Raw genomic sequence first — 18,579 nt, forward strand, 5'->3', positions numbered from 1 at the left:
GACTGCGATTTGAAAAACTATTTTTTCTTTTACTTATCAATTTTTGACTGGATGAACACTACTCATTAATCATACACTTATTTTATACATAAAACAGTGACATATATTTACATTTATACAGTGACTTCATAACATGTCAAAAATAACACTGCAAGGAATTTGAAAGCAATCAAAATGCCTATTTTGGCATGACAATAATCATTAGTCCGATACTATTTGACTTTAAGAACTTGAGCCGGTTGGCTCCTATAGTTCTAGCTATTGTTGCGGTCCTGAGCAGAGTCGGATACTTGTGGCTGTAAAGGGTTCAACCAAGCATGCAGGTTATGATCCTTCTGTGTGTTTGCTTGTGTGGAAAAGCTGGTTCTAGGTTAGTCTCCCACAAAGGTGTTCACGATCTCTGCTTGTTCGCCAACGCGTTTCGACCTGTGTAGCTAGGGACCTGTGTGGTGTTTATGAGGTCGTCTTCAGGGCTGATGTGAAGTTGTAATTCGGACTTCTATTCCTGTAATCGAATCACAATGGTATCTATTTAATTTTGGTGCTGTATTGAAAGGTTGTGAATGAAAAAAGACGTGTGTCAACTTACGCTCACTCCGAGACAAGGTGGCTTGTCTTCTTTATCTTGCCGTGTTGTGTATGGTGCCAGCTCTCAGGAAATGACTTGCCTCGTATAAGTCTTGCTAGTTTCTTTCTGGGGGACAAGAAGTCAAAACGGTTGGCATCTCCACCCTAATATTGACGCTGATGCTGTAGAATTATAGGTGTCATGGATCACTACATAGTCTCTAAATAGTGATGGTTTTTTTGCGCGGTATAACTGCTGGTGCACTATGATTAATCGTTTTCCTTCATGCTGGTTACTCGTAGCTTGCATTGATTATAAATGCCTTGGATGTGGTGCTTAGGCTATGGGGCGTGACTTCACCTCTTAGGTGCATGAAAGAGATTTGTGTAATTGCGCTTTGCTTAGTAGTGCCTTGAATGTCACCGTACTGGTCGGGTTAAAAATCTTGAGTTGACCGCTTGGGCATTATTAAATCGCGCACGCATGGACCGGTTCCTGACCTAGCGCTAGGACAGTTTTTTCGTAGCGCGTCTTGCTATTTTCAAGGGGCCCATGTGGGCTTGCTATTTCATACCTCTTTGCTTGTAAGTACTCTAATCGTCTTGTTCGGTGCTCCGTGGTCTCCTTTCTCTTTTCCGGCTGCTGTCACTTTTCTGGCGTTTTCGAAGTGCTAGGAAGCGCTCTTAGGATTGGTTAGTTTATGGGGTTTCCGGCGCATTAGCGTGCTGCGTAATCCTGGTTGCAGCTGTTTCGACGTGAAAGGGTATGTTGTAGTCATGGTGACAAAGTTGTTGTCACTTTCGAAAACAACGAGTTGAATAAAACTTTATTGTGCCGCTACATGTTCAGAGACCTCCATCGCGGTTATTAGACTAAACAACAGAGTGTCAACAAAAGACATAATTAGTTCAAGGTTCACGCGATTGAAAACAAACTAAAGTGTGAGACCGTCATCCCACCAACCTAATAGAGAGCAACAAAATAATATTTAAACACCTCCATGCCTCAAAAAAACCTTAACACACGAGTCAGCAAGCGCGGACCAATAAAGTTTCATGAAAAACTTCACATCCCCGCCGGGACAACCAGCATGTTACCACCACAACGAACGCAATCGGGTTGGAAGATTAGCAACCACGACCGCGATGGATGTCTCTGAACATGTAGCGGCACAATAAAGTTTTATTCAACTCGTTGTTTTCGGAAGTGACAACAACTTTGTCACCATGACTACAACATACCCTTTCACGTCGAAACAGCTGCAACCAGGATTACGCAGCACGCTAATGCGCCGGAAACCCCATAAACTAACCAATCCTAAGAGCGCTTACTAGCACTTCGAAAACGCCAGAAAAGTGACAGCAGCCGGAAAAGAGAAAGGAGACCACGGAGCACCGAACAAGACGATTAGAGTACTTACAAGCAAAGAGGTATGAAATAGCAAGCCCACATGGGCCCCTTGAAAATAGCAAGACGCGCTACGAAAAAACTGTCCTAGCGCTAGGTCAGGAACCGGTCCATGCGTGCGCGATTTAATAATGCCCAAGCGGTCAACTCAAGATTTTTAACCCGACCAGTACGGTGACATTCAAGGCACTACTAAGCAAAGCGCAATTACACAAATCTCTTTCATGCACCTAAGAGGTGAAGTCACGCCCCATAGCCTAAGCACCACATCCAAGGCATTTATAATCAATGCAAGCTACGAGTAACCAGCATGAAGGAAAACGATTAATCATAGTGCACCAGCAGTTATACCGCGCAAAAAAACCATCACTATTTAGAGACTATGTAGTGATCCATGACACCTATAATTCTACAGCATCAGCGTCAATATTAGGGTGGAGATGCCAACCGTTTTGACTTCTTGTCCCCCAGAAAGAAACTAGCAAGACTTATACGAGGCAAGTCATTTCCTGAGAGCTGGCACCATACACAACACGGCAAGATAAAGAAGACAAGCCACCTTGTCTCGGAGTGAGCGTAAGTTGACACACGTCTTTTTTCATTCACAACCTTTCAATACAGCACCAAAATTAAATAGATACCATTGTGATTCGATTACAGGAATAGAAGTCCGAATTACAACTTCACATCAGCCCTGAAGACGACCTCATAAACACCACACAGGTCCCTAGCTACACAGGTCGAAACGCGTTGGCGAACAAGCAGAGATCGTGAACACCTTTGTGGGAGACTAACCTAGAACCAGCTTTTCCACACAAGCAAACACACAGAAGGATCATAACATGCATGCTTGGTTGAACCCTTTACAGCCACAAGTATCCGACTCTGCTCAGGACTGCAACAATAGCTAGAACTATAGGAGCCAACCGGCTCAAGTTCTTAAAGTCAAATAGTATCGGACTAATGATTATTGTCATGCCAAAATAGGCTTTTTGATTGCTTTCAAATTCCTTGCAGTGTTATTTTTGACATGTTATGAAGTCACTGTATAAATGTAAATATATGTCACTGTTTTATGTATAAAATAAGTGTATGATTAATGAGTAGTGTTCATCCAGTCAAAAATTGATAAGTAAAAGAAAAAATAGTTTTTCAAATCGCAGTCATTAAATAGACTAGCTGATAAAACAAATGTTGTGATCAATGGTGTCAGAGGCAAAATGTATGTTGTAAAAAGTTAGTCCAGATTCCAGCCTCTGCTACACCACATTGAATCTTCCCCCAATTGCATATCCGTGATTAGAGTGTGCACCAGGCACACGAGGGTAAATAGGTAGATTACCACTTCTTGGGAAAACAAAAATCCTAGCACCTAGAACAAATAAACCTAGGTCCTTAATTTTGATTGAACACTACCCCTTTCACACACTAGTCAGATCCACAGCATCACAAAAAACAAAGAAACAGTCAACCTTACGCTCTCACATTTCAAGATCACACCATTTAAACGTTAACATTGGAGCAAGCTCATACCAATGACAGAACCCAAAACCTTAAGCTTTAGAGAGGAAGACATCAAAGAACTCCTGAAACGACCGTCGTCGTTTAACCTAGGAAAGAATTCTACCAGTTTTGCCCAGCAAACACAACTTGGAAAGAATTACGAGACTGAAGAAAAAACAGATAAGGACAGCCCTACACGGAGAAGCCCTATTAGAACATCTAAGAGCGGGCACAATACCAACAGGCCTACAAGTCAAGAACATACCTGTGATATTTACAGACCAACCAGAGTACCTCGAAGGTTTCAGCCATATCGGAACAAAATGTTCAAGAGATTGGATGTTCCATTCCATCAAAACCGCTGAACGCTTGAGTATAAAAGAACTGGAACTAATTCAAGAACTGGAAGAAGCCTTCCTAAACAACACAGCAATAGAGGACGCTAAGAACATTCTATCCAAATTGGAAAAAGAAAACACGACCTTTAAAAAGAACACTGAAGAAGCCAAAAGATTCAAACTACAGAAGGATATAATAAACTTCTCAATATCTAAAGCTTACCCTTATTTGGAAAAAGAATATTACAGCCAGCCCCAAAACACTGGAATATTAAACGTATACGGAGGCAGAAGCAAGAGAAGGTTTCTTACCTTCTCAGAACCCTCTTCTTCATCCGGGACATCTAGCGACAGCGAAGGCCCCACAGACAACAGAAACATTAGAAACATTCAACAAAGGCCGTTCTACCAGCAGGCACCTTTTTTAGACAGAGGAAACAGCCGACCGAGAGGCCGTCCACGAGCCAACAGATGGTACAATCCCCAATCGAACCAATACCAGGGAGAGATTACAACCAGGAGGAATGTATACCGGTGGTAAGGGAAGAAATAGGCTCCATATACAATCTTTCAAACGAAGCCCTTCTTCCAGCTGAAATCCAGGTACTCCAAAAAGGCCTATCATTCATCCCCACGGCAAGACCAGATTTAACCCAAATGAAAATGGAAATAATTCAACTCTTCAGAAAAATGAGACTTAAAGTATTCTTCCAAGATAGAGAAGAAACCACTTCTCGCAATTTCTCTGGTTTGAAAAACCCATCGTCCTTTTTTCCAAACGCACAAAATATGCACGTAGAACTCTTAACATTCGAGAAGAACGTCTTAAGAGATCTTGACAATCTAGACAGAAAGAAATCTTTTATGAAATGGAACCTGTCAAAACAAGAAACGGAAGCCTTGGACCACCTGTCACATAACAAAAATCTCATAATCAAACCGGCGGATAAGGGAGGAGGAATAGTCATCTGGCCGAGGGACAAATACGAAGCTGAAGTACAGCGCCAACTAATGGACAAAAAATATTACAGAAAAACCAATGATGATTGGAACTCGAAAATAAAAAGTAAACTTCTGCCCATTATCAACACAGGCAAAGAAGAAGGATGGCTGACAACAAAGGAATCACACTTCCTGATCAATGATAACCCCAGGACACCCATCATGTATGTCCTCCCAAAGGTGCACAAAGACTCCAGGAATCCTCCAGGGAGGCCCATAATTTCAGGAGTAAACTCGATACTGGAGAGACCAGCAAAATATGTGGACACCTTTTTAAAACCATTGATTAAAGATACTCCAAGTTATGTGAAAGACACAATGCAGGCCATCATCATGCTGGAAAATTTCCCCTTTGACAAAGACAATGAATTCCTTGTAACTCTGGACATTGTCAGCCTATATTCAAACATCCCACAAGAAGAAGGCCTAGAAGCAATACAAGTTTTCCTTGACAAAAGAGCTCGACCACACAATGTTCCAACAAACTATCTTGTCCAACTAGCAGAAATTTGTGTCAAAAACAACTTTTTTTCCTTTAACGACACCCAATATCTACAAGTCACGGGAACCGCGATGGGATGTCCCTTCGCCCCAGAAATGGCCATAATGTTTATGGCCCTATACGAAGAAAAATGGGTGTATAACAACAACCCATACGACGGCCACATAAAAATGTGGCGTCGCTACATCGATGATGTTTTCCTGCTGTGGAGAGGTGAGATACAAGATTTAGAAGCGTTTGTGACATGGCTGAACAACAGGAGTCCAAATATTCAATTTACCACGAATCATCACAGAACAGAAATGAACTTTCTGGATCTCCTCATCAGACACGAGGATGGTCACCTCTATACAACACTGTACACCAAAAAAACTGACAAACACATTTTTCCATTTCTCAAGTTTCCACCAACGGAACTTACGTGAAAATCTCCAATACAGTCAATTCCTGAGAATTAGGAGAAACTGTTCTAAAAAAGAAGATTATTTCGAGAACGCCCATATACTAATGGAGAAACTGCTAAAAAGGAATTACCCCAAAAAACTACTGAAGAGAGCATGAAAAAGGGCATGGTACACGCCCAGAGATTCCCTTCTATCTTCAAGACCAGACAAAACAAGCACAAAACTGGTATGCGTCACTACATTCTCAAGTAGAACAACTGAAATGCAAAAGATCATCCAGAAAAACTGGGATACAGTAAAAGGAATTCCATCATTCGCACAGATACCAATTTTCGCTCTCAAAAAAAACACCAGCATAAGAGAAAAATTGGTACGTGCAAACACCAATTACAAACAACCTGCAACATCATTGAGGTCCATGCTTTCACTACCTCCAATAAAAGGCCACAAAAAATGCGGCACATGCGTATCTTGCGACAGTACAGTGGAAGGAACAAAGTTTGTGTATGGGCAAAAATACATGATCCATGAGAACTTTACCAACTGCAATACACATAGCGTCATCTATTGCGTCTTATGTCCTTGCCCACTGGCCTACATCGGAAAAACGACACAACCCGTGAAAAATCGCATCTCGCAACATCGATCAAGAATCAAATGCAAAATCCAAAATGCACCAATGGTTGCCCACTGTATTGAGAAAAACCATAGCCCAAACGAACTCAAGTGGACAGTTCTACGCCATATTCAAGGCAAAAATGTGGACGCAATTCTTTCAAAAGTGGAAGCAAAAACGATAATGTTCCTAGGGACCATAGAAAATGGATTAAACGAAATGACAGAAATATCCAACATCACTTGATAGGGGCCAGACATGTCATCTCCTCGAAAAGCCAATTTCTGCAACACAACAACTAGTTCACACTACAACTGAGTAACCCACACCAGTTCATAAGTGCGAGTACATCTGATGCCTCCTGTACTCGTGCAGTACTTTGGACACATCCATACATCGAGTATCCAGCTCAGCCAAAAAATAACACCAAAAAACGACCACCTCCAGTTGCAGTAACGCACAAAAACGTGTAGCTCTCTTCAAGGAAGTTATTAGACTAAACAACAGAGTATCAACAAAAGACATAATTAGTTCAAGGTTCACGCGATTGAAAACAAACTAAAGTGTGAGACCGTCATCCCACCAACCTAATAGAGAGCAACAAAATAATATTTAAACACCTCCATGCCTCAAAAAAACCTTAACACACGAGTCAGCAAGCGCGGACCAATAAAGTTTCATGAAAAACTTCACATCCCCGCCGGGACAACCAGCATGTTACCACCACAACGAACGCAATCGGGTTGGAAGATTAGCAACCACGACCGCGATGGATGTCTCTGAACATGTAGCGGCACAATAAAGTTTTATTCAACTCGTTGTTTTCGGAAGTGACAACAACTTTGTCACCATGACTACAACATACCCTTTCACGTCGAAACAGCTGCAACCAGGATTACGCAGCACGCTAATGCGCCGGAAACCCCATAAACTAACCAATCCTAAGAGCGCTTCCTAGCACTTCGAAAACGCCAGAAAAGTGACAGCAGCCGGAAAAGAGAAAGGAGACCACGGAGCACCGAACAAGACGATTAGAGTACTTACAAGCAAAGAGGTATGAAATAGCAAGCCCACATGGGCCCCTTGAAAATAGCAAGACGCGCTACGAAAAAACAGTCCTAGCGCTAGGTCAGGAACCGGTCCATGCGTGCGCGATTTAATAATGCCCAAGCGGTCAACTCAAGATTTTTAACCCGACCAGTACGGTGACATTCAAGGCACTACTAAGCAAAGCGCAATTACACAAATCTCTTTCATGCACCTAAGAGGTGAAGTCACGCCCCATAGCCTAAGTACCACATCCAAGGCATTTATAATCAATGCAAGCTACGAGTAACCAGCATGAAGGAAAACGATTAATCATAGTGCACCAGCAGTTATACCGCGCAAAAAAAACATCACTATTTAGAGACTATGTAGTGATCCATGACACCTATAATTCTACACCATCAGCGTCAATATTAGGGTGGAGATGCCAACCGTTTTGACTTCTTGTCCCCCAGAAAGAAACTAGCAAGACTTATACGAGGCAAGTCATTTCCTGAGAGCTGGCACCATACACAACACGGCAAGATAAAGAAGACAAGCCCCCTTGTCTCGGAGTGAGCGTAAGTTGACACACGTCTTTTTTCATTCACAACCTTTCAATACAGCACCAAAATTAAATAGATACCATTGTGATTCGATTACAGGAATAGAAGTCCGAATTACAACTTCACATCAGCCCTGAAGACGACCTCATAAACACCACACAGGTCCCTAGCTACACAGGTCGAAACGCGTTGGCGAACAAGCAGAGATCGTGAACACCTTTGTGGGAGACTAACCTAGAACCAGCTTTTCCACACAAGCAAACACACAGAAGGATCATAACCTGCATGCTTGGTTGAACCCTTTACAGCCACAAGTATCCGACTCTGCTCAGGACCGCAACAATAGCTAGAACTATAGGAGCCAACCGGCTCAAGTTCTTAAAGTCAAATAGTATCGGACTAATGATTATTGTCATGCCAAAATAGGCTTTTTGATTGCTTTCAAATTCCTTGCAGTGTTATTTTTGACATGTTATGAAGTCACTGTATAAATGTAAATATATGTCACTGTTTTATGTATAAAATAAGTGTATGATTAATGAGTAGTGTTCATCCAGTCAAAAATTGATAAGTAAAAGAAAAAATTGTTTTTCAAATCGCATTCATTAAATAGACTAGCTGATAAAACAAATGTTGTGATCAATGGTGTCAGAGGCAAAATGTATGTTGTAAAAAGCTAGATTAAGATAGAGCGGAATTTGCAGCCCTTAGGCTGCGTCACTCCTTCTACACGGGGGGGATAGGTGCGGCCGCTTGCTGTCGCACAGGCTCCGTGAGGCCAGACAGACCCAGGGCGTCTAAACCATACACGCGAAAGGGGGGGAGCTCACTAGGGAGGACTCCGAAATAGCGGAGACCTTCTGTGATTTTTACGCCCAGCTGTACTCCGGGGAACACTTGTATCCATCCGATAGCGCTGTCAAATTGTATACTAGTATCCTCGCCACTCGCTTGGCACCATATATGCCCACCTTGGTGGAGCCAGACCAGGCAGGATTCATTCCACAACGCCAAACCAGTGACACCAAACGGGTGCTCCACTTGATTGAAAAGGCCTCTCGGACGAGTGGTGAGTATATGCTGCTTACGATCGACGCAGAGAAGGCCTTCGATAGGGTTTACTGGCCATATCTAGAGAAGGTCCTTGCGCAGGTAGGCCTGGAAGAGAAATTGCGCACTTGGATCCTTAACTGCTACCGGTTCCCCAAAGCTACTGCCAGGGTTAATGGCCACACCTCTTCGCGATTCCCCATTACCCAAGGAACTAGGCAGGGATGCCCACTTTCTCCTCTTTTATTTGCTTTATACATTGAGCCCCTTGCCCTACGGATTAAATGTAACCCTCTCATAACCGGTGTCAAATTCGGTGGGGATGTACACACCATCAGTCTTTACGCGGATTACATCCTAATTTCTTTGTCTGACACAATCTCTGCTCTGCGGGCCTTATTCGTTAAAATGCATTATTTTACACTAGCGTCAGGGTTAAAAATCAATTTGAACAAATCAGAGGCGCTCAATCTTTCCCTGTCGCCATCCACTTTATCCCGCCTCCAAGACGAACACTCCCTTCAATGGTCTTCTACATCAGTCCCCTACTTGGGGATACACTTGGGCTCCACCATCCCGTCCACTGCCGACATCAATTATGCTAACTTGCGCTCCCTTATACGCAAAGAACTAGCACACTGGAAACAGAGTTTACTTTCCTGGCTCTGCATGATCGCGGCGAAGAAGATGACTATCCTTCCCCAGATCCTCTACCTTTTCCAGACTTTGCCACTCTCTCCGCCGAAGGGTTGGATTAAGCAAATTCAATCTGAGTTAGCACAATTCATCTGGCAAGGCCGCAAACCCCGGCTTAAACACACTATAGCGATTTTTCCACCAGAAGAGGGAGGGGTGGGGGTCCCCGATCTTCAGCTGTATTATTATGCTGCTCAACTGCGGTATCTAGTTGAGTGGAATCGTTTAGAATCAGAGAAAAGTTGGCTATTCCAAGATCAAGCAGTGGCCGCCACTCCCTTGCAGAGAATCCAGTTTTTACCGAAGCGACACAGGCCACCCAATCTTTATGCATCTTATATTACTCGCCAGATCGTGGTCGTGTGGGACCACACTAATGTCCCCTACCATTTGACCACCTTCCCCTCCCCTCTTACTCCGTTATATGATAACCCAAACTTTAAGCCAGGTACAGAGACGGGGACATCCTCCGAGTGGAGGTCCACAGCATGTCGCTCCCTTGGCTATTTGTTTGACCTGGATGGGATAATGCCCTTCACACAACTCAAAGCGGAGTATGGCATAGCAGAGACAGAACGGCTAAGATACCTGCAAATCCGCCACTGGGACCCGCACCCGCAGGTTTCGACCTGGTGCTCAACACCTTCTAACCACCTATAAAAAATGGCTCATAACTCGTACATCCGACAAGAAACTTATATCTGATCTCTATAAGATGTTATCGAAGGGTAAGCACTCCTACAACTCTAGCCGAGAACGCTGGGAGCGAGAACTGGGCAGAACAGTAACACACAAGGAGTGGGAAGGTATTTATTACTGGGCCAGACACTCAGCCTATCACTCGGGACTTACGGAGACCTTAACAAAACTAGTTACCTACTGGTACTACACGCCTGAGCGGCTTCACCACTTTGACTCACAGCAAAGCGCCACGTGTTGGAGGGGTTGCGGGGGGGACGGGGGACTTTGACCCACCTTCTCTGGGACTGCGAAAATATTCAAGCCTACTGGAAACAGGTTCTCGATGACATAGATATCCAGTTAGAGATACAACTTCCGAGATTCCCTGCATACATCCTACTGGGTCTACCTAACCCCCCTTACCTATCCACTCAAATCCAGAAGGGGCCGCCTGATTGCCATTGCCATAGGTTCCGCTCTGCAAAACATACTGACACATTGGCGTTCCTCCCATACCCCCACCTTCACAGGGTGGCTACATCGCTTGTAGCACGTCCTAGGGATGGAGAAACAATCACTTACACTTGCGGAGAAAGGATCAGAGTTTAGAGAACTATGGCAGCCCTTTATATCCCTTCTCACAACAGAGTTTTGCGAATTATCCTGTCCCAGATATCTAAGGCTCTTACGCCTCTCTGACCCACCGCAACCTGACGCATGAAGCTACCTACCAATACAGCATCATCGACTACTTCCCCATTATTTATTTTCCCGGTGGACGAGGAATGGGGTGGTGGGAGGACGGGGGTAGAATAAGTTTCCTCTATCGTTCTCCATTTTCTTATGACTTGTTCAGCTCATATCATTCTCCTGTTTTTGTTGTAGCGGTTTACCGCTACCAATGTCATATTGCTCTCAAAAGCGGACGATCTTGTTTTTTGTTGCAGAAAATTCAATAAAAGATTTAAACCTTAAATGATTCAAATTGCATGTCCTCCTCACAGCCTTTACCAAAGGCTCAGTGTACTGATATATAACATGAAACTTGGTCAAATAATATCACATTTAATTTGTAGTCTGTAAATGACCTGAACTGAAATGGTCAGAGGTGAATTTAGATTGTAGTTACCAATGAAATATAGACTACATTCTGCCTGAGATGCAGTACAATCCGGAGAGATGTATTTCTGTCTAGGATTACCCTCTCTTCACATCTTTAGTTTTCTCTGCTATTCAATAGTCACTTTGAAGGATCGGCCACACAGTATTCAAGATGGGAGGGAAGAGTCCCCTGGTGTCTTCAAAGTGGGGCATATAAGCCTGAAAAGAATCTACTTCAACATTTCTTTTTCACTACTGAGGAAAGGGAAACATAGTGAAGCCATGCTACTTGGAGGGCCTAAGCCGAGGGCTATCTCGGGGAAGGGAAATTTGTATTAAATTCAGTGGGCTGGCCTGGCAGGACAGGGGATGGCACTAGAAGGCAGTGGAGAGCAATGCACACTGGATGCAAGGATTTTAGTGCATGCAACTCAAGGATAGTTTTGAAGCCATAAAGCATGTACCTAGGCCCGAAAGTGCACGTTTACTGAAAAAGCTTGCAATTTTTTATGTATTGACTAAATCTGGTCATTAATAGTTAACCGATTTATCATTTAAAATACTAATCTTTGTGTACTCCAAGGAGTGATTCTGTTTGGAGCTGAATAAAAAACGAGGCTTCTCTGCCTTTTGCACTGAAATATTTATTCCTGTCTCCAAGATTATTGAGGAACATTTTCTCCCAATATTTTCCCCAGGACTTGTAAATTCAGTCTTCTCTTGACCCACAGGACTAAATGAATCCTGCCAGTAAGGCCTCTTTGGAAGATTTCTGGTGGACGAAGTAGTACTTAGAAATTTTCCTGAAGACCTGAAAGCTGAATTTCGGATGGATGCATCTAATGTAGATTCCTCACCATTAGAATATCCTGAAGTGCCGTACTCGATCCGCAAGAATTTTTTTTTTTTTTAGCATAGCCCCTACACGCAGTAGGTGGAGTCATGCAGCTTTGCCTCGACTCTGATGTATCACCGGAAGTGACGATTGAAGTTGCCTTCAGGCACCTTTCCACATCTTCATGTATGGATATGGAGCTAGCTTCTACTGTTTCTCAACATTTGACATGCTTTTTTTTCCTAAAATGCTTTACCAGCGTGTAAAGGAATATGCCCCTCCTACATCTACAAAATGAAAATCTTTTAGGGACTGTTGAAAGAAAAGTCTGTGATAGATCCTCACGAGGTGTGGCCATAGCCAACCTGCTTTTGGTAATGTTAGTGATGTTGGGGACACATTCTCTCCACAGGATGATGGTGATTACAGTTTTTATGTGGACCTACAAGAGGCTATTGTTTTCTTCGCCATGGCCATTAGACAGGCATCTGAAATATTGGATCTACAATTGCCTTCTGTTGAAGTAAAAACTAACATCCTCATTGAAGTTGGGCAGCCTGCAATCCCCATTAGAGCCCTTGTTGCCATTAAACAAGGCCATAACTGACACACTTATGGACACTTATATCAAACAAAGATCTCGTCCACCCGTAAATAGACAGGAAGCAAGTCACAACACACCCACTCCTCCCGATCCGGTTATTCAAACACTGCACCCTACTCGCAAGAGCCTAGTAAATCAGGCCTTCACTAGCATGCTTAACCCTAATTCTTTCCCCACTACTCCCAAACAGAGAGTCTAAAACAATTAAAACATGTGGGAAGAGGATATCTTCTTCAGTAAGCCTCACCCTTAAGTCAGTCAAAGCCAGCGGTTTGCTAGAAAGGTACTCCTTTGCATTAGGAGACTTGGTTGCTTAGATCTTACGAGCAGTCCTGGAAACCATTCAAGATAACCAGGTTGAAACCAAGTGCGTCACCTTTTCAAGCCTGGCACGACAGACTCCGTATGCTATGCAGAGAGGTTTGCACTGGCATGGTGCTTCGGTACCACATGTGGATGAGGTCCACAGTCTTCTCGGTGATGTTCAGGTATCACTCATGGATATTCCTTTTGATGTGTCTCGCCACTTTGACGAGAAGCCTGACTCCGCTCTTGAGCGCTTTAAGACGATTAGAGCTGTTGGACGCCACCTTGGTCTTTCCACACTCGTAAGGTGTCCTAGGTCGTGGTGGGATTTCTGGCAGCCAGCGTCCAGGCCAGCAAGGCCAACAAAATTCCAAGCCCCTCCAAGCTGCTTTAGTTTACCAGTATGAGCACACAACCACCCCGTGTGAGGCAGGATCACTCATTTTCACCATGGATGTTGAGCCATAGTATCGGACAGGTGGGTCCTGCAGATAGTCCAGGTGGGCTATGTCCCGGAATTCCTTTCTGCTCTGCCACCATTCTATCTACATTAATGCTGGTTTTCAGAAGACTTCTTGTCCATTTTGCGGCTGGAAGTTCAGGCTCTTTTGGAGAAAGGAGACATAAAGAGGGGTGTGGCTTGGAGATTGTAACTGGGTGTTACTCCTGTTATTTCCTACTACCAAAAAAGGACAGAGGCCATAGCTCAATTTTAGATCTTTGATCCCTCAACTTCTGTCTGTGTATGGACAAATTCAAGATGCTAACATTGGCCCAAGTTCTCTCTGTCCTGGTTTCAGGGTATTGAATGGTGGTGTTGATACTGCAGAACGCATATATCCATATCCCTGTCCTGAAGGCCCAAAGCCAGTAGCTGCGGTTCAACGTGGGCCACGAATATTTTCAGTTTGCTGTGCTCCCTATTAGCCTTACCATTGCCCCACGAGTATTCAAAAGATGATGTTGGTGGTCATAGAATATCTTTGGAGGTCGTGTGTGCCAGTTTACTCCTAACTCGACAACCTGCTGTTGAAGGCTGGCTCGGACTATCTCCAGATGATGGTGAACCTCCTTACACCATTTGGGTTCACTGTCAATGTGCAGAAATCACACCTTGCTCCTTCATGGAGGCTCCCTTTCATCAGAGTCATCCTGGATATTGTACATTTTCACCCCTTTCCTCTGGAACAACTAGTCCAGGACATGCAGGCTATTTTCCTGATGTTTCAGCCTTAGCCTGACTCTCATTGAGGATGGGTCCGAGGCTTCTTATATTATTGGTCTCCCTCCTGCACCTTGCTCGCCAACCATACCAGGTGGCATATGCAGGCTTTGTAGTGAAACTGAAGTCTAAATGGGACCAGCACCAAGGCAACCAGTAAAACTCAATTCTGGTTTCAGAGGAGACTGCAAAAGATCTACAGTGATGACTGCTTGACTGCAATTGAACCAGCAGCAGACCCTCTCCTTGCCTTACCAAGTGCCGACTGGTGACAGATCCATCACTGCTGAGGTCACCTGGTCGAGGTGGAAATCAGAGGGCTCTGGTCTCCGACGGAGACCTACCTCCACATCAACCTGCCGAATTGCAGGCCATTCACTTGCTGTCCTGCTATCAATCAAGTGGAGGATGTTTCAGGTACTCACAGACAACACCACTATGTGGTATTGCAACTATCAGGGAAGGGTGGGGTCCTAAGCTCTGTGCCAGGAAGCAGTTTCTGACTGGACCTGGCAAAATATTTCAAGGCATCTCCCTCACGTAGACCACCTGGCAATATCTTTAAACACCAGGGTAGATGAACTCATCCAGTATGGCTTCCCACCCCTACCTCTCCTCCCCTAAGTTCTGAAAAAGATCAAGGACAACCAGGACCAAGTCATCCTAGTGGCTCCAGATTGGGCCTGGAGAGTGTGGTACCTGGAATTTCTGGGCAAGAGCATCTGTCCTCCAATCAGGATGTCTCATAGTAAGATCTTTTGTCACAGAAGCAGGTCAGGGTCTTCCACCCGTGCGTGCGCAGTCTACACCTCCATGCGTAATTGAGTGCATTTCCCAAAGTAGTGAATGTCATTCTGGGGACCAGGCGTACAAAATCTGTTAGCCATAACACAGATCCATTGCAAGCTAAACTGTCAAATGATATATCATTTGTTCTGCCTTTGACCCAGCAAGGACTTGCAGTGGGCACTATTAAGTTTTTTGTTAGCCCTTTCTGCCTTCTGGAAGAAAGCAACCTCAGGAATGGTTGAGTGTGCTTTCCACCCAGGCCAAGGCTGCTACCACTGCGTTAGCACTCGGAGTGGCGGTCTTGGACTTCATCACATTAACCGCCAGGTCTGACAGGTGGGGCATTTTAGCTGTTCGGTCCTTAAGGACATTTTGGACCAACCACCATGAAGGTGCTGCTTTAGTATCTGTTTTAAAGGTTAGGGACCTGTGTTAGAAGTATCCATCAGAACAAATTACTTGTTTTCGATTAACAGGCTTTCTGGTGGATAGTCTATCTAACCAAAGATTCCTCACATCCTCCCACCTCCCTATTCTGTGGAATAGGCTCTTTTTGCCTCTAAAAGGATAAAAAATAGAGCTGAACACTGGCATGAACAATTATTTTTTAGGCTCTGTGTCATAGGGAATGGACAAGGTTGAGAAATAAACTGATTTCAGTGCATTTGGGTGGTGCCTGAATAGAGCTCCATTTGTCCCTTCCGGAATAGGGCAGAGTTGACATGGAGTCACACAACACTTCGTTCTGGCGTGCAGGAGCTATACTTCAAAATCTTCTAGATCCAATCTGGCACCTGGGGATATTCTAAACCTGAGGAACCTGTGGTTAGATCAAGTATCCAGCAGAAAGAGCATTACTGGCGGTTATAAACTTGTTCTTATGGATGCCCCTGCAACTGAAAGAGGCGGCCTGGAGTCTGGTAGACCTGTATGGATGATTTGATTACTTTTCATCAAGGTAGCCATGCTGAACATAGGATTCAAATCAAGGCAAAAAAGATTGTGGGTCCAACCAAGAAGACGGCAGAGCAGTTTTACTGAATAAATATTTCAGTTCAGAGACTACGGCTATGCGCTGGGGGTACGGCGCGTACCTATGGGGGCTGGGGGTACGGCACGTACCTCCGGGGGGCTGGGGGTACGGCGGTGTTGGGGTATGGTGCAGAGGGGGGGTACGGTGCTGACATACGGGGGTACGGTGCTGACATGTGCGGGGTGTGAGGGGCTGTACGACTCGTATCCAGGCACAAGTTTACCCGTGTACATGTAGGCTACAGCGTTCGCGCCGTACGGGGCATTTTACATGCGGTTGTGTATTCGGACGGGCGGTACGGATCTTACTTGCGCGCTCAGACTTCTGTTTTACGATTTGCACGTAAAAATGTCCGGCTCCCTGTCGGACACTTTTCCCGACGCTATTCGGACGTAAAAATTTACGGCTCCCTCTCGGACCATTTTCCCGACGCAATTCGTATGTATTTTTCACGTACGAATCGTACTTGGCCATTTGTACGGTACTTGTACGATTCGTACGTAAAAAAGTACGGATACGAGTCGTACGCAAAATATTTTTAACGGATCGGAATCGACGCCTTAGTTCATCGTTACAGTGACAGTATATTTCACATGGTGCACAGACATCAAAAGGATATCATCGTATATGAATTACTTCTATGAAATTATACTTCAGAGACTAATTGGCTGATTTTTAAGGAATATTTGCAGTTTTCAAAAGTCGACATTTAGAAACTTTTTGAGAGAAAAACTGTCAATGTTATCCTATGAGGAAAAATGATTTATCGGTTTCAAGGTAAGTAATCGGTCTTTTGAGTTAGGGTTCTGGGGTTAAACTCAGGGGTCTCCCAGGGTCAGTGTTGCACCTTCAGCGGCACTCGGGCGGCCGGGTGCAGAGTGTTGAGGCCCAATGTTATCCTATGGGGGATAGGGGGACTCCGGTTCGTGGCAGCTGGCAAGCAGACCACAGGGTTGTGGGAGCAAAGTTCCTAGGGTTAAGCTCAGGGCACGTTGGGGATCAAGTTATCACCAAAGGGGCACCCTCAGCGGTGCTAGGGCAGCCGGGTGCAGGGTGGAGTTTTGAGGTCGGGTGCCCTGTTGAATTCAATGGAGATTCTCTGGGACAAAGAAATACTGCAGGCTCTGGGACGAAGATCTTCCAGGAGTGACCACCACTTCGAGGGGTAAGTTGGGATGTAAAAGAATGGTTAGGCACCACTGGGTTGGGCACACAAGGGTAACGGGTGCAGGGGTGCCTTTGGATGTCAGATTTTCTTAGCCGCTCTGGTCGCGGTAGGGGGGGTCTCCTGGATTGAGGCTGCAGGCATCGTCTGGAGGCTTGAGGCAGGTCAGGGGTCGCCGGATCTCGGGTCAGGATCGCCAGGGAAACCTCCTCGGGGTGTTTGTTCACTCAAACACAGGCCGGGCTCGGTGGGTGCAGTGGGTGCTGGATTTGCGGTTTCTGGCTGACACCAGAAGCTGCAGTTCAAACACGTCCGGTGTTCACGGGAGAAGCAGCTTGGAAATTGAATGCAGGCAGGTCCTCCGGGGTTTTTGAGGTTGCTGGCTGCTGGGGACACCGGGGTTTTGCAGGAGCAGGTTCGAGGGTAGACAGGCCTGTAGGGCTCGGGCCAAGTCAGTGGTCGTCGTCCTCTTGTTAGCTCTGCACGGCTTCTCGTCCTTCTTCTTCTTTCCTTGTGGTTGCTGGATCTGAGGAAGGAAGGCTCAGGGTGCCCCTAAATACAGGGGTGTTACAGGTAGGTAAAGGGTAGGGACCAATGGGTCCCTTCCCTGTGGTGGGTACACCCCCTATTCTGCTACTCTACAGTGGGAGGGGGGCAGGAGCCTGTCCCTGGTTGGCTGGGTCCCCCCATCCTCAAGATGGCGGGGACTCGAGGTTGTGCTTCACCTCGCCTCCCCCACCTTAGGGGTGGAGTTGGCAGAGGTGGGCACACATCACTTCCTCACTTGTTTTTCTGCTGGTTCTCACGCCCAAAGTGCGGGGTAGAACCAGTGGGGACCAGTTGCTGAAAGCAGTAAATGGTCTGGAGAGGCTCACAAAGGCAGCATGCCTTTGAAGCTTCTCCTTCGTGAACCCTGCCCATCTTGGGGGAGGACGCTTGGCACCTCGTCCCAGGATGTGCATTGTTTCAGGCCGCCGAGAGCAGCAGGCTCTCGACCCAGGGGTCCAGAAACATGTCTGGTGTTGGCAGCCTGGGAAGCCACTCAATCAGGTCACTGGTAGTTGGTCGTTTTTCAGGGGGCATCTCTAAGGTGCCCTCTGTGGTGCATTTTACATTCAATCCCACACTGGCATCATGTGGGTTTAATGTGCTGAGAAGTTTGATA

The 18,579-nt window shown here is 45.3% G+C and overlaps 1 protein-coding gene across 3 annotated transcripts in view; it reads left to right on the forward strand.

The window, feature by feature from the left end:
• ASZ1 (ankyrin repeat, SAM and basic leucine zipper domain containing 1) overlaps nucleotides 1-18,579 on the forward strand; it is a 1,654,265-nt gene that overhangs the window by 1,333,784 nt on the left and 301,902 nt on the right. The window lies entirely within an intron of this gene.

The sequence above is a fragment of the Triturus cristatus genome, chromosome 4_1 (assembly GCF_964204655.1).
Source record: "Triturus cristatus chromosome 4_1, aTriCri1.1, whole genome shotgun sequence".
In the NCBI taxonomy this organism is placed as follows: domain Eukaryota; kingdom Metazoa; phylum Chordata; class Amphibia; order Caudata; family Salamandridae; genus Triturus; species Triturus cristatus.